Genomic DNA, 14,315 nt, shown 5'->3' with positions numbered 1-14,315 from the left:
TAAATAGATACATAAACTAGGCACTAAAAGTAGACACAAAGAAAATTTCTATCTCGAGGTGGAATTAAAGGCTTGTTAAAAGATGATAATATCAGGTTAATAGATACATAAACTAGGCACTAAAAGTAGACACAAAGAAACTGAGTACATTTTCATTCACCCCTCAATAATCCGTGTTGAGATTTATGCAGTTTATTTTGACGGTTGTCAAATCGTTCGTTCGTTTCAGCCAAATGACGACCACTGCTGGACAAAGACCTCCCCCAAGGTTCTCCACAATGAACGGTCCTGCGCTGCCCGCATCTAGGCTCTTCCCGCGACCTTTACCAGATCGTCGGTCCACCTAGTAGGAGGCCTGCCCACGCTATGTCAAATCGTACGAGTATGATAATGTAATTTCAAAAGTTCCATTTCCCCATTTATAGACAGACTATAATTATCCCGATAGATCCTGTCACAGGATGTGTCATTACACCCATCTAAGTAGACGTCACTTACCTCCTTACTGTCACATGCTGTACACCTCTTCCCGGAATAACTCCTGAGGGAAACGCGATCACGTCTTCCCGCGACAAATCCGAATCAACGCGTGGATGCGGATAAAACGGGAAAACATCAAAATTAGTTTCTTTTTGCTTCCCGTTTGTATCTTTGGGAACAAATGGAGCTCCATTTCGTTCCAAGTAAAATAAATAATTATCATAAAAAATAATTCTATTTTTGCAAGTAGGCTTTTGTTTATTTATTTATTTTATAGAAACCAACAGCGATACATTGAAAATGTTAGTTATAAGATTTAGACTGATAGTATAGCCAATGAAAGGTTTCCCTTTTTATAAAAGTACATTGTTGTTGGAAAAAAATATGAATAAGGGATGTTAAAAAATAATAATAATTAAAAATAACAAAAACTCGCAAAGAAGCAATTAAAAACACTTTTACATTTCTTTTAAAAACACTTTTACATTTCCCAGTATTAACCCTACCACTGCTTCGGGACAATAAGTGGGCCAGTGCTGTGAAGAAGCAGCGCAAGAAACTCAGTCACTATCTGCTAACCGTATAGGTACTCGTTGTACAGAACGAAAGTTTTTATAGATGGTGAATGAATTATAACTCTATCCGTTATTATTCTATCCTATGTTGTATGTTGCTATGTTGTTTCAGTATGTTTTCGGCACTGTAACCAGCTACTACAATTAAATATGCATGAGTAAATTAATAACGTTATTTCGGACAGAGTCAATGTTTATTTTTAAGTGGTGGTTAATTTATCTGTTATTACGAAACAATTGTCTACTTAATGGCAAGTTAACTAGAAACAGTAGGTAATAAGCATTTTTCATATAAGATGGGAAAATCCAAACACGCTACACTTTTAAAAGAATCTTAAGGATTATCAGATAAAAATGTAGTTTCCTTCATTATTACTTACTGCTTATCGATTCTCACATTGGGTTACTAACATGGAGCAACTAAGAATTTGAATTTGACTGTAGTCGATTTGCCACAAAATAAATAAATAAATAAAATAAAAATCATTTATTTTCAGACAAAAGCAGTCCATAGTTTGGTTAGTAACAATTTGAACTTAGAGACCATATTAGTAGAGTTAGTAACAATGTTCTTAGAAATATGTTAGTCGTACATAATGGGTTCGATAAACTATGTATAATGACTCTTTATCTATGGACGCTGTATAGCTTCACATGCCTAATGTGTAAGTCAACAAAGCGACCATAGACGGCTGAGTCCAGCCTCTACAAAGGCAATTCGTCACACATTGAAAGTAAATTCGTCATAAGTTTAAGAAGATTCTACCTAACTAAAGCTACAAAATAATACAACTGACGAATTTACACTGTCATGCCTGTTTCGTGACGAATCGACTTTGTGGCAATTCGACGATAACCCCTCACGGATTTGCGACAAGTATCGATTGAAATCGAAACCTACAACTGCCAAAGTTTTTACCTCTAGTATCAAACTTCAGTAACGTTCCATCATTACAGCATATTATCTAATTCCACAATAACAGAACTCCGCCCACCCGCGATCAAAACAACGAAGTTCATAACGTATCAGTAACGTTGCCGTTACGTTGCAATAACGTTAAGATAACGGTACGGAAGTTAAGCCAAGTTCCGCGGCTTCGAGAGTTGCGCGATTGTTTTAGTGATGTGTGGTATTCGATAGCTTCCGATCGATACCTAGTCTGTTTTAGTCGGTCAAAGTACTCTAAGATATTCTAATATCTTTGCTTGTCTTCTTGCATAATAATAAGACGACAGGCTATCATTTTGTATGAAGATCTATTCGTTTGTCACGTTGATACTTTTCAATGGCTTACCAAAATGTTTGGTTACTGATTTCACAAAAAGTGACTGGCGAACTAAATGTTAACTATAAACAAACCAAGTTTAGCTCACTACAAAATTGTTTGTTGAATTTACACAAAATTTTGTTCCACATAATCAAAGTATTCGCTAATCACTTTTTTGATAGCAGTAACCAAACATTTTTTTCAGTGACTCGCCATGTTGCGAAGTAGGTACGCATAATCACATCAATAGTAAGAGATAATTCTGCTACAGGGACTTGATAATGAAGAAAGCAAAGGCAAGAGTTACCAAGTAATGTATCCTGACTATTGACTGTAATTTGTTACAAAATCGTACTAAATACAACTCTGAGATCGATGTTCTAATAATGATATTAGTTTTTTCGGCAGCACTAGTTTATTGCTATTGACTAATTTTATTGAACAGACACTTTGGAGTTGTTTGTGTAAAGTTTTTATTTGATCGATTAGACGAGCGCATTTGATACGATAACTTAAATGGAAAAAGTTTTTTTACTACTTTGTTTGGGAAGATTTTTGGGCACTAGCAGAGCATTATTTTCTTTTCTAGAGTGCTGAGTCTATGGAAAGATAAAGCCTTTGATACACAGACGGAGATTCCAAAATTATGATCAACTAGCTTTCCACCCGCGACTTCACCCACGTGGAATTTTGTCTGTCACGAAAAACTTTATCACGCGCGTTCCTGTTTAAAAAAAACGGGATAAAAACTATCCTATGTCCTTTCCCGGGACTCAAACTATCTCTATGCCTAGTTTCATCAAAATCGGTTCAGTGGTTTAGGCGTGAAAGAGAGACAGACAGACAGAGTTACTTTCGCATTTATAATATTAGTACAGAAGTATAGATTTGGTTACTACCCCAGAGGTTCAATTCTCGTATAATACAAAAATTTGTCTCAAGTTTGTAATCAAATGTACGCGGGTAAATAAGGCTCTAGCTAGACTAGTAATATTTACACACTTTCGACAGTTTCTGCCGGTTAAATAAAAGTAATTTAAATTCATCATCATCATCACCATTTCAGTCATAGGACTGCTGAACATGGGGGAGGCCCCAATGATTTTCATAATGACCAGTTGGTAGCGGCCTGCATCCAGCGCCTTCCTGCTACCTTTGTGAGGTCGTCAGTCCACCTTGTGGAAGGACATCCTACGCTACGCTTTCCGGTACGGTAATTTAAATTATCAATTAATATTAACCCTAAAATATTCCGATCAAATATTCCACGTAACCAAGCGAAGGGTCTTAATGACCCACTGTAATTTTTTACACAAAATTGAATCTTAATCCCTTCCACTCGCTAAAAGGTTAACAGTCAACAAAAAATAATTGCTGCAATCCAATATTCAGCATCGGCTGTCCGCTGGGACAGAACGGGACAGAGCGGGACAAATGCAATGTCCCGCTCGAACGCCATTTGGAGAATTGCTGTTGATTAAAAATATCCGATGGTCCTAAAGCGATTCGTGAAAAGAGATTTTATGTAGATGCCATTTGCATAGAGATAAAATTTGAGAGGATATAGTACTTTACTCGTACTATAATAATGAAAATTAGACTTTACTTACTATTTGGCACTAATGAATTAAAAGTATTACCAGGCCTGTTCATCTCCGCGAGTTTACATCGAAAACAAAACACGCACGATGGCCCACCTACAGGATACTATTCGACAAGGCCTCACATACGAGCGAACATTGACTCACGCACGTGTATTCTTGTGTATGATGGAAGAAAATAAAGAAAATGGTGTACTAAATACTGTGCAGTATTTAACTGCCTAAATAATAATAAAAACACAGAATGTACTTTTTTAAGTTGCCTCAAGACACTGAGAGGTAAATAAGTAGTTAATATTATTCATGATAATTCATGCTAAATCATGTATTTCCTCCGCCATTTTCCGCAGTTTGGCACCTCACGTCACATCATTTTACCAAAGTCAGCCCTATAGCTTCGGCGCAGTGCCGATCACTGACGTTTGTCAACAAATTGGTGCTTGACTCTTGAGACAGGCTAAATTACACCATATTGTTAATGACATTGAGTATACATTTTTTTAAATACCTTCGCGAAGTAAAACTTCTGTACGTAGTACTTATTATTATTCTGTGGTATTACACTCAAAATATTTTTGCGTTCATTTCTTGATCATCCAAGCGAAATTACGTCTTCAAAAACCATTTTAATTTCAATAAAATTGTTTACAGTCAAGTCAATTTACTATTTAATTAAAAATAAATCATATATGAGTTAAAATTTCATATTCACCGTTGACTGAAATAATTATGAATTTCAGGAAATTCCCAGTCAATTTGTTCCACCGAGAATCGAACAGATTTATTATTTTAAAATGGGAATGTAGCTTAATAAATTTTAAATCGCGTTAATGATTATGTTAAACTTAATAATTAATTTTTCAACGACATGTCATTTTCAACATAATACACCATAGGCGGGGCAAATGGCCGCTGGGGCAGAAAAGTTCTCGAGTGGCGACCACGGGCCGGAAGACAACATAGTGTGGGTAGGCCCCCCACTAGGTGGACCGACGATCTGGCAAAGGTCGCGGGAAGCACCTGGATGCGGGCAGCGCAGGACCGGTGATTAAATAAATCCTTGGGAGAGGCCTTTGTCCAGCAGTGGACGTCATAATTATGGCTGAAACGAACCTACCATCAGTTTTAAATTTAATATCTTTCAGTGCTACTGAACGCTATCAAAAAATTAATATAAACAAGTGCTGACCATTTAACAGGGAGTAGGGAGTGAAGGAGGGTAGTAATTTGTCTGCCCTCAAAGAAAGCTCCTAATATTTCTAAATATGTTGCTGTTCCTTCGTTCGTTTCCCTCAAGTAGATTGTCATGGCATTTTCAATGGATATTAGGGGAAAGTGTATTGAGCGATTCAAATGATTTGATTGAGACTTTGTTTCTTTTTGGGCAACGTTTTGCTGAAATGTTTAAATAAAAAGATAATCGATTATCTTTATTTTGAAATAAGATGCATATTTTCTAACTAAAATTAAATTATATACTCGTACTTACGCAATTAGATAGTCTATGTATACTAAGTGCTAGTCCACATAGCGTCGCTTTATAGACGCGCAAATATTCGTCATGAAACGCTGGCAGTTTGGACTAAGAGGAAATGCTTTGAAATATATTTGTGTATTTTGTTCGAAAGAAATTGAATAGATTCAGATATTTTGTTGCCAAAAAAGCTAAAGTATTTCAGAGAACATTCGTATTTATAAACATTTTCCAAAAGAGATACGCAAAATTTTGCCTTTGATGAATCGCAATCCACGCGAGTGAAGCTGAGGGCGAAGGGATGTTGCGAACAAACAGCGACAGAGGGCTTTAGTTGACTGAGTGCCTCCCGCTCCCAAATAATTAATCATAATAATCACCACCCTTGCTAAGGGCGTATTAATTTATTTATAACGACAGCATCTCACCTTAAACAATCAGTTAATTAACTCGCTCAAACATAAGCCCCCAAACAAATGTGGTCGGGCACCCCTGAATTCTTAACTAATAAACTATTTTGCGAAAGCTCTCAGGGCGAAATTATCGGGCTTTAAAACAAATAATTAATAAGCGTTTCCAATTTGTTCAACAATGGAATAATTTAATTACGCAAGCAATATTGAAATCGAGAAAACATCAATAGGACAATTTAGTCGGAGAACAATAAAAAGGTTTAACCGTGAAACGCGACGAGGGTCGCAGCGACCCGATGACAACTTGCAGATAAAAACGTTATGTATATGTGCTTTTTTTAAATAGAAGCAAAGGGTTTGCCTCCGGCGGATTCCACTCGATACGAGGCGAGTGTGAAATTGGATTTTCGATAAAAATTGCGATTCTGGACCGTTCGATGGCCACTGAAATATTTGCCGTGATGCGTCTGCCGCTAAATTAAAACTCGGGGCGTTCGCTCGCGGTTCCCTTATTAATTGAGCATCATTTGATATTCGCCTTTGTTTTGTTTGCGTTTCTTAATTTTTCTTTTAAAAAATCCTTCCCTTTAAAAGGAACAGTCATTTTGTTTTATTTTTATTGCGCAATTAGTGAAAAATTTTAGGAGGTTACTTTTTTGAGTTTAAAGTAGAGTTATTTTTAAAATAAAGAATTAAATTTAAGCAATTTCACTTTACTACAATTTGCTGTCTGGCATAATAATATGTATTTTATAATCATCTTATTAATGATAATATTTAGCATAGCGATAAAAACTGTAATCAATTGTGTAAGTGATTCATGCAAACTGCAATCAAACCAAGTATTACATTTTGCCATAAACACTTTATAGTCACCTCAAATAGCGTTTGAATATCATAAAACATTCACATTGTAACGGGATAGTTCGATGCTATAAAATATAAATCTAGTATTGTTCCAATTTTAGGAATTTGAAATAAATGTGCTATTATTTTGATAACCCAGTTTAAAATAATAGTCACTAACAGAGGAATTATACTAGGTACTCGTATTACTATACATTATTTACTAGTAGTACAAGTACTTTATTATTATTATACATGGCTAAAACACGTAAACACATAATATCCCTCACCAAACCATTCAATCTAAGACAAACAAAGTGGTACTTGCGGTAAAAACACATCATAAACCAGTAGAGTCAACATAAATACAACAATGCTTCATAACTAACCCTGACAATGTTTTCTGAGTCCCAGTCATACGCGACATTATGGGAACAAAATGGGAGCTCCGTGACGTAATAGGTGTCGCTTGTGCCCCGTTGATTTATGGACGGTGAAATGACCTCACGCTTTTAACGGGTTAACTCTCAGCTTTTGAATTTCGACCTTAGCTGCTTACAAATTCGGTTGATAATCAAGTGGTTGGAAAATAAGAGTTGATGGCCGCCGATTTGCGATTTTATTCACAAAGTAGTAAGGTGGAGATTACATCGGGACACAAAGTGACTTAGTTGAGGTAGTTTTAAAATGTTTTGGATAGCCCAGTTGGGGGTCACTTTGGTTAATACTCGAATATTAGTGGTACACTACGTCGTGTGATTTCCTTGTTTGCGCTCTAAGGAAATTGCTCGCGAATTGTTCTAATTCGTTTTGCGAAATGGGTTGTGCGCTTAAGCTTGAGCTTAAGCTTCGTATTGTTGTACACAATACAGTACATTTTGTGATCTTGACGTTGGTGAGCATTGTGTACTTATAATATTACAAGTAAACATTATAAAAGAAGACTGTTTCCCCGTTCACAACGTTATTAGTAGTATTTAAGATTTGCAACATTTTGACTTTTCCAAAGCCAACCGTGTGAAATGCTGAAGACTAAAAAATTGTAAGCGAGGTTTTAAAACGCATGGAATTTACCATAGGTAAATTATAACGATCTAGGATTCAATACCCACGATAAAATACCAGTCATTTCTTTAATTCTGCAATAACATATTCGTAAGACTTAGAAACGGCAAAGAAAGTTTCACATAGACTCATCCCTCGGGAACTACGGTTCCGGATTCGTATTCCCGTATGATATGTGGCCGTATCGCGCGGAATATTGTGGCTTTTCATCAGAGACAAATCGGATCGGTACATCAACGTAACCCTTTCGCTGCTCCGGCCAGATAAAATAGTGAAAACACTGCCGTGACTAGGGTTACCAGATGAAAAAATCAAGTCTGAAAAACAGAAGCCTGATTTTCATTGAAAAATCCTGAGAGTTTTGTTGCAGTTTGAGAATTTTCTCTAAAACGTACTCATACGTCATAATGCGAACAGCTAGGGACTGGAATTCGCTGTCTGCTGCTGTCTTTCCCGAAGACTATAATCCGGGCCTTTTCAAGTCGAGAGTGAATAGGCACTTACAGGGCAGATATTTACCATCCTAGACTGCATCCCACTTAACATCAGGTGCGATTGTGGTCAAATACCTGACTTGTTATGCATAAAAAAATACACTACGGATGATAGGGGATAAATAAGTGTTGATTTTAATTGTACAAAATTACTTATAGCTGGGAGACTTTTTTAGTTTGTCTATGTCTAATCCTGAGAAGAGTCCTGAAATCTCAGGATAAATCATGAGATATGGAAACCCTAGCCCGTGACCTGAATCTGTTCACAACGAGAACTTCTTTATTATAGCTCATAAACGTCATTTATTTTTGCGAAAAAACTTTTTTTACGCGTGCCGCTGTAATTTTTAACTCTCACAAATTATTATTTAGCTCAACCTAACCGTTAAATGCTGAGGTAGAGATAATAATGTGAGCCAGCGCGCGTGATTTACAAAATTCCCGTAATTAAGTAAAATATAACCTTTATCCTTTATTTTTTTTTATTGTCTAGTACCCATAGTACAAACTTTGCTTAGTTTGGGACTAGAGGCGCAGTGTAAAATGTCCAAGTATATTTATTTATTATTATTTATTACAAATTACTCAGGGTAAACTAAAGCATATTAGCATAATTCAAGATCCTTTTCAAAGAGGATTTTCTTTGAACTATCGTTCATCGTATTCCGTTTTTTACGGAATGTAACGAAACCATTTTAAATATTTGTTTTATCTGAGGTAATACCGCTATTGAGTGGCTCAGGCAAAAATAAATAAAACTGTCAGTGGGAAGTAGAAATCAATTTGGAAATAATTTGTTTCGTGCACGAATTCAAAGCGTAACTTTATGAAGCAGCATACAAAAAATATCAGTAAAACGTGTGAGCGAAAATTAATACTGAAATAAGAAAGCAATCCCATTCCGAGACTAAATAGAATTCTCCCATCTCTGCAGCCAGCTGTCCGGTGTCCGGCGTCCGGTGGCGGACACTATCGGACGCCCTCTGACACTCGCCGAGATAGCACACATTTGTTATTGTCGGAGCACCGACTTAAAGGATTTAGAGCTCTTCGCTCCACTCTCTTAGTTCCTGATTAAATCTTGTAAGAATGAAAGCAGGTAAGGCTTTCAAATGGCGTGGGCTTTGGAAAAATTGCGTAAATGTTGTACTATTTAACTCTTACGGTGTTATGACAAACAAATCCTCAACATATCGATATCGCTGTAGAGTGTAGACATCTGGAAGGTTGAAGTTGGTTTATTTTGACACGACAGCAGTAGTTTAGTTACTCGTATATCGACTTGACAGTTAATGCAACTACGAAACTTTTTCAATGGCTTGTTCTGTCTATCATGAGTAAAAAATTACGTAGTAAATCTACGCTAGTAAATCTATGTGTATTATGAAGGTTAAGCACTGTTTACAAAAGTCTAAAAAGCTTTTGAGTGACCTAAGCTGGCATTGTTATTACATCACTTAATATTTAGATCAGTAATTTAAGAGATTTCATAAACGAGCGGGAATTTTATCCCAAAAAATAATCGTTCAATCTTAGTTCATTATCTTCAATATTAAAATAGAACACAACTACAAGATGCCTTCGAAATGTAGGCACATTATTTTTTATTGAAAAAAATATTATCAGCCACATACTGAAAGCACTGAAAGAAACCTCACAACGTACTCTATTATCCCAGCTTAGACTATAACAAATGTGTTTTATCTCGTCCGGAGAGGCCCGGACGGCCCGGACAGCCGGACGGCCGGACGACCGGCTCTAAGATAGCAGAGACAAAGAGCGGGGTGAATGTTATTTGTATGATGAATGCAATGGTTGTGTTTGATGGTACGAGATAACTTGGTTTCAACGAGAAGTGTCTTGAATGCCGCTTAGCTTTTACTAAAATTGTTTTAGATTCTAAAATAGAGAAAACACGGGTCTCAACGCGACATTATTTTATATGATTTTGCAAAGTACTAGACTAGCATTTGCAAAGTCTTGGTATCTATTTTAGTTAAAAATGAAACGCGAAAGTTTAATATCAATAGACTAATGCTCGTCTTATTTTTAAGTGACCCCTATGGTGACACGTAACTAGCATTTTGTTTCCATAGGGGTCAGTTACAAATTAGGGATTGATGGTGAAAACGGGCATAAGATTTACATGTAACAGAACAACGAGCCGCTCTATGAAAATGTCTAGTGTATCACACGTCATCATTCGCAAGAACGTTACATTACACAGAAATGCTCTAGTCTATACACACCATTATATTTTGGCTTCTGTCAGGCCTGTTCATCTCCGCGAGTTTACATCGAAAACAAAACACGCACGGTGGCCCCCTACAGGATTACTATTCGACAAGGCCTCACATACGAGCGAACATTGACTCACGCACGCGTATTCTTGTGTATGATGGAAAAAAATAAAGAAAATGGTGTACTAAATACTGTGCAGTATTTAACTGCCTAAATAATAATAAAAACACAGAATGTACTTTTTAAGTTGCCTGAAGACACTGAGAGGTAAATAAGTAGTTAATATTATTCATGATAATTCATGCTAAATCATGTATTTCCTTCGCCATTTTCTGCAGTTTGGCACCTCACGTCACATCATTTTACCGAAGTCAGCCCTATAGCTTCGGCGCAGTACCGATCACTGACGTTTGTCAACAAAATGGTGCTTGACTCTTGAGACAAGCTAAATTACACCATATTGTTAATGACATTGAGCATACATTTTTTTAAATACCTTCGCGAAGTAAAACTTCTGTACGTAGTACTTATTATTATTCTGTGATTCTATTCAGAATACACCAAAAAGGTTCAAAAGAATCTCCATACGTTTCATAACAATTTTGACGTAAGCCGTAGAGAGTAGCACTTTTAAAATTCACATGAACACAATATTTTTAAGATTTTTTGTGTCGATTTACAAAACTGAAAATGGAGATATGAGTAATATTTTATGAATTCAGCTTACATTCTCATATCAGTTCTATTTTTCCATTTTCCTTTGGAGAGGGACATGTGTATTTGCAACACAAAAGATGTGTTTATCATACACATTACCATAATGAAGCCGTTGCTTAACAAATGGCCTGTATTACTATCAAGATTGCCAATCAGTTACGGGTACTAAGTGTATTGTGCTTGAGAATGTGTGTACAGTGTACAGCTCAAGGAGAAAAGCTTATTCATAAAAAAAAGAATCCTTGGAGTTTTTCTTCTTGAGATCCAATGAAAATAAAATAAATAAATGTACGAGTAGACCAAGTATAATACGCAATACGTACATTTTTATTTGAACTAAATACAAATGCGCGTAGGATGTATGGCTCGTCAAATTCAGTAGTTGAGACACAAGAAAAAAATCAAACATTATCAAGAAAAAGGAGTTTTTTTGGTCAAAGCTTTTCATTAAACTATTTTCCCACCTGAATTTCAATATTTTCTTTACACTTCGAACTGGTAAAAAAGACAAAGATTATCTGCACTAAATGTATCGTTGTTATTTTTTAATTCAATGACACTTCCTGTGTAAAAGCGCTGAACTGAATAATTTTATCCCACTAAAAACTGACTTTGTGCAATATTTAAATATTTTGTAAACATGCTTTTTTCTTTCAACACTTGTTTGGAATGGAAAGGCTGTTTTCTTTTGTCTGTGTCGGTCTAACACAATGAGTATCTTGAAGCTGTAGACGTCAATACCCGCATTGTCTAGACTGACCGACAGTTTCGATATTATTAGTATGTTTGTCTGCTGTTCTCGCATTCGCCAATCGCTCTAATGGCTCAGCAGGATTCTTCGTTTTATTATTTGAATCTATTTATACAGGAGCTAAAACATCGCAGGAGCTAAAACAGCGCAGAAATGGGTGCATTTTCAACTGATTAAAAAGGGAGGGTGCATTTTGCAAGCATTGGCTTGTTTTGTTGTTTTAACCTTTAACCGACGACGTGATTTTTTTGTCACGCCGTCTGCGACGTGCGGTCTGTGGGACCGCTATACTGTTTACTCAAAAAGTAATATTTTTTTGTATAATAGTATATTGGTTTTATATTTTTTTAAGAACATCATAGTATTACAAATAAACATACGTATAATTTGCGAGACATAGTGCGCAGAACTGACGGCCGATGGGGCAGCAAGGTTCTGGAATGGAGGCCGCGTACCGGAAGGCGCAGCGTGGGACGTCCACCTACAAGGTGGACCGACGACATCGTAAAGGTGGCAGGGAGGCGCTGGATGCAGGCCGCTACCAATTGATCAATGTGGAAAGCATTAGGGGAGGCCTATGTTCAGCAGTGGACGTCCTATGGCTGACATGATGATGACGATGATGATAATTTGCGAGGAATCAATGTATATTTTTTTATTTAAATATGGCTAAAACTTTTTTGACCCTTAATTTCATTGAAATTACACTAGAGCTCAATAATACCTATATAACTTGTAAATTTTAATCAAAGCAAGAAAAACTATACTCCTTCCTAAATTTAGTGAACATAATGAATAAAATAAAAATAAACGACACGTAAATTACATGCACAAAAAAAAATTGACGTAGGGTAAACATCAGGCAAAATCAGGTCATTTTTTTTACCGCATGCCAAGTATTTTCGGAATGCATAGCTAACACCTGTAAGATAATTTCGTTTTCAATTTAGGTGGACTAAAATGTACATCTTTTTTGCAGCTGGTGCAATGACATCAGGCTGATTTGGCATGTCAGAGCCTAGAATACATGTCACTGTTTGCTTTACCACCCGTTTCGCGGTATTTTTTTACAGACTACCATCTTTTACATAATATTATGTTCAAATATCAATATATCATTAGGAAATGTCTTTTCCTAGGTTGTGGTGGCCCAGGATCCATCATTTTTACGAAAAATTAGTCGTCTAAAACAAAAACGCCAGTTTCAGTATGGTACAAAAATGTCACGTAGTCTGCGACGTGCGGTCCCACAGACCGCTGTTGAACTTTAAATCGAATTATCTTATTAAAACTGCCCTCGTCGATGTAACCACTACCTGTAATGGCGTTTGGGCAACTAAACTCGAAGGTACTGAGACGCTCGGGACACGGGAGTAAGTAGAACATTGCAATCCAGAAATTTCAAAAACCGGAGCGGTCTGTGAGACCGCACCTCGTCGGTTAAAGGTTAAATTAGACGGTTCATTGAACACCCTTTATAAGGTTCCTCTAGACTCTAGACCATTGGGTCCCAAAGTGGGGGGTGTGCCCCCCAGGGGAGGCGCAAAGACCTTTCAAGGGGGGCGCGGGCCATCTATGTACTTAAGATAAAAACCCTGCGACCGCTGAGAGAAACTCCAGACTCCAGAATGCATTGCAGACTGCTCGATACGACCAATAAATAATCTTGACTGGAGAAGGGGGGGCGCGGAATTTTTGATATGGTCGAAAGGGGGCGCGTCTCAAATAAGTTTGGGAACCAATGCTCTAGACAGTCCAAAATCGTTTTCGATTTTAAAATGAAGACGCTTACATTCCCTATTTTGTATAGTCAGTGTTGCGGACAGCCGCTCGGGCGTGCGGAAATAAGAAAAACCTTCGGTTAAAATGAAGATGTATTTCTGCAAATAAATGCCCACAACGGCTATCAAAAAACATCAACTTCAAAACTAAACAAAAAAGGTATCAAAAGTAATAAAAAAAGTATAAAAAACATGGACAATATAAAAAAGAGGTTGGTCCACCTATCGGTTCCCAACATCCTCCCCTCCTGTGGCGAAGCCACACTACTCTAGGGGTGCACCGACAGGTGGATCAGCCTGGATGGAATGGGAATGAATGAAGTACCTAAGATGGCATGAACGGTGTAAGGCCTTCAGGGCAATCGGGGTCTCTACGGGGCGGTATGTTCGGAGCCACTGGCGGTTGAAAGGACCAAGAAATGCCAGGGTTGGCTCCAGCTTCTGCCATGGACTTCAATATGTTGGAAGCGCCGACGAAAGCCATCCCATTGTCGGGAAAAATCTTCAATGGAGCGCCGCGTCGTGCAATAAAACGCCTCCAACGCCATGAGCGCGCTGTCTGTCGATAAACTGGCCACCAGCTCCAAATGGATCGCTCTCGCAGTCAAG

This window comes from Ostrinia furnacalis, unplaced genomic scaffold, assembly GCF_004193835.3.
Source record: "Ostrinia furnacalis isolate ACB-3 unplaced genomic scaffold, ASM419383v2 OfSCF7614, whole genome shotgun sequence".
In the NCBI taxonomy this organism is placed as follows: Eukaryota; Metazoa; Arthropoda; class Insecta; order Lepidoptera; family Crambidae; genus Ostrinia; species Ostrinia furnacalis.
The sequence above is the reverse complement of the archived record's forward strand: the minus strand, read 5'-3'. Positions refer to the sequence as shown.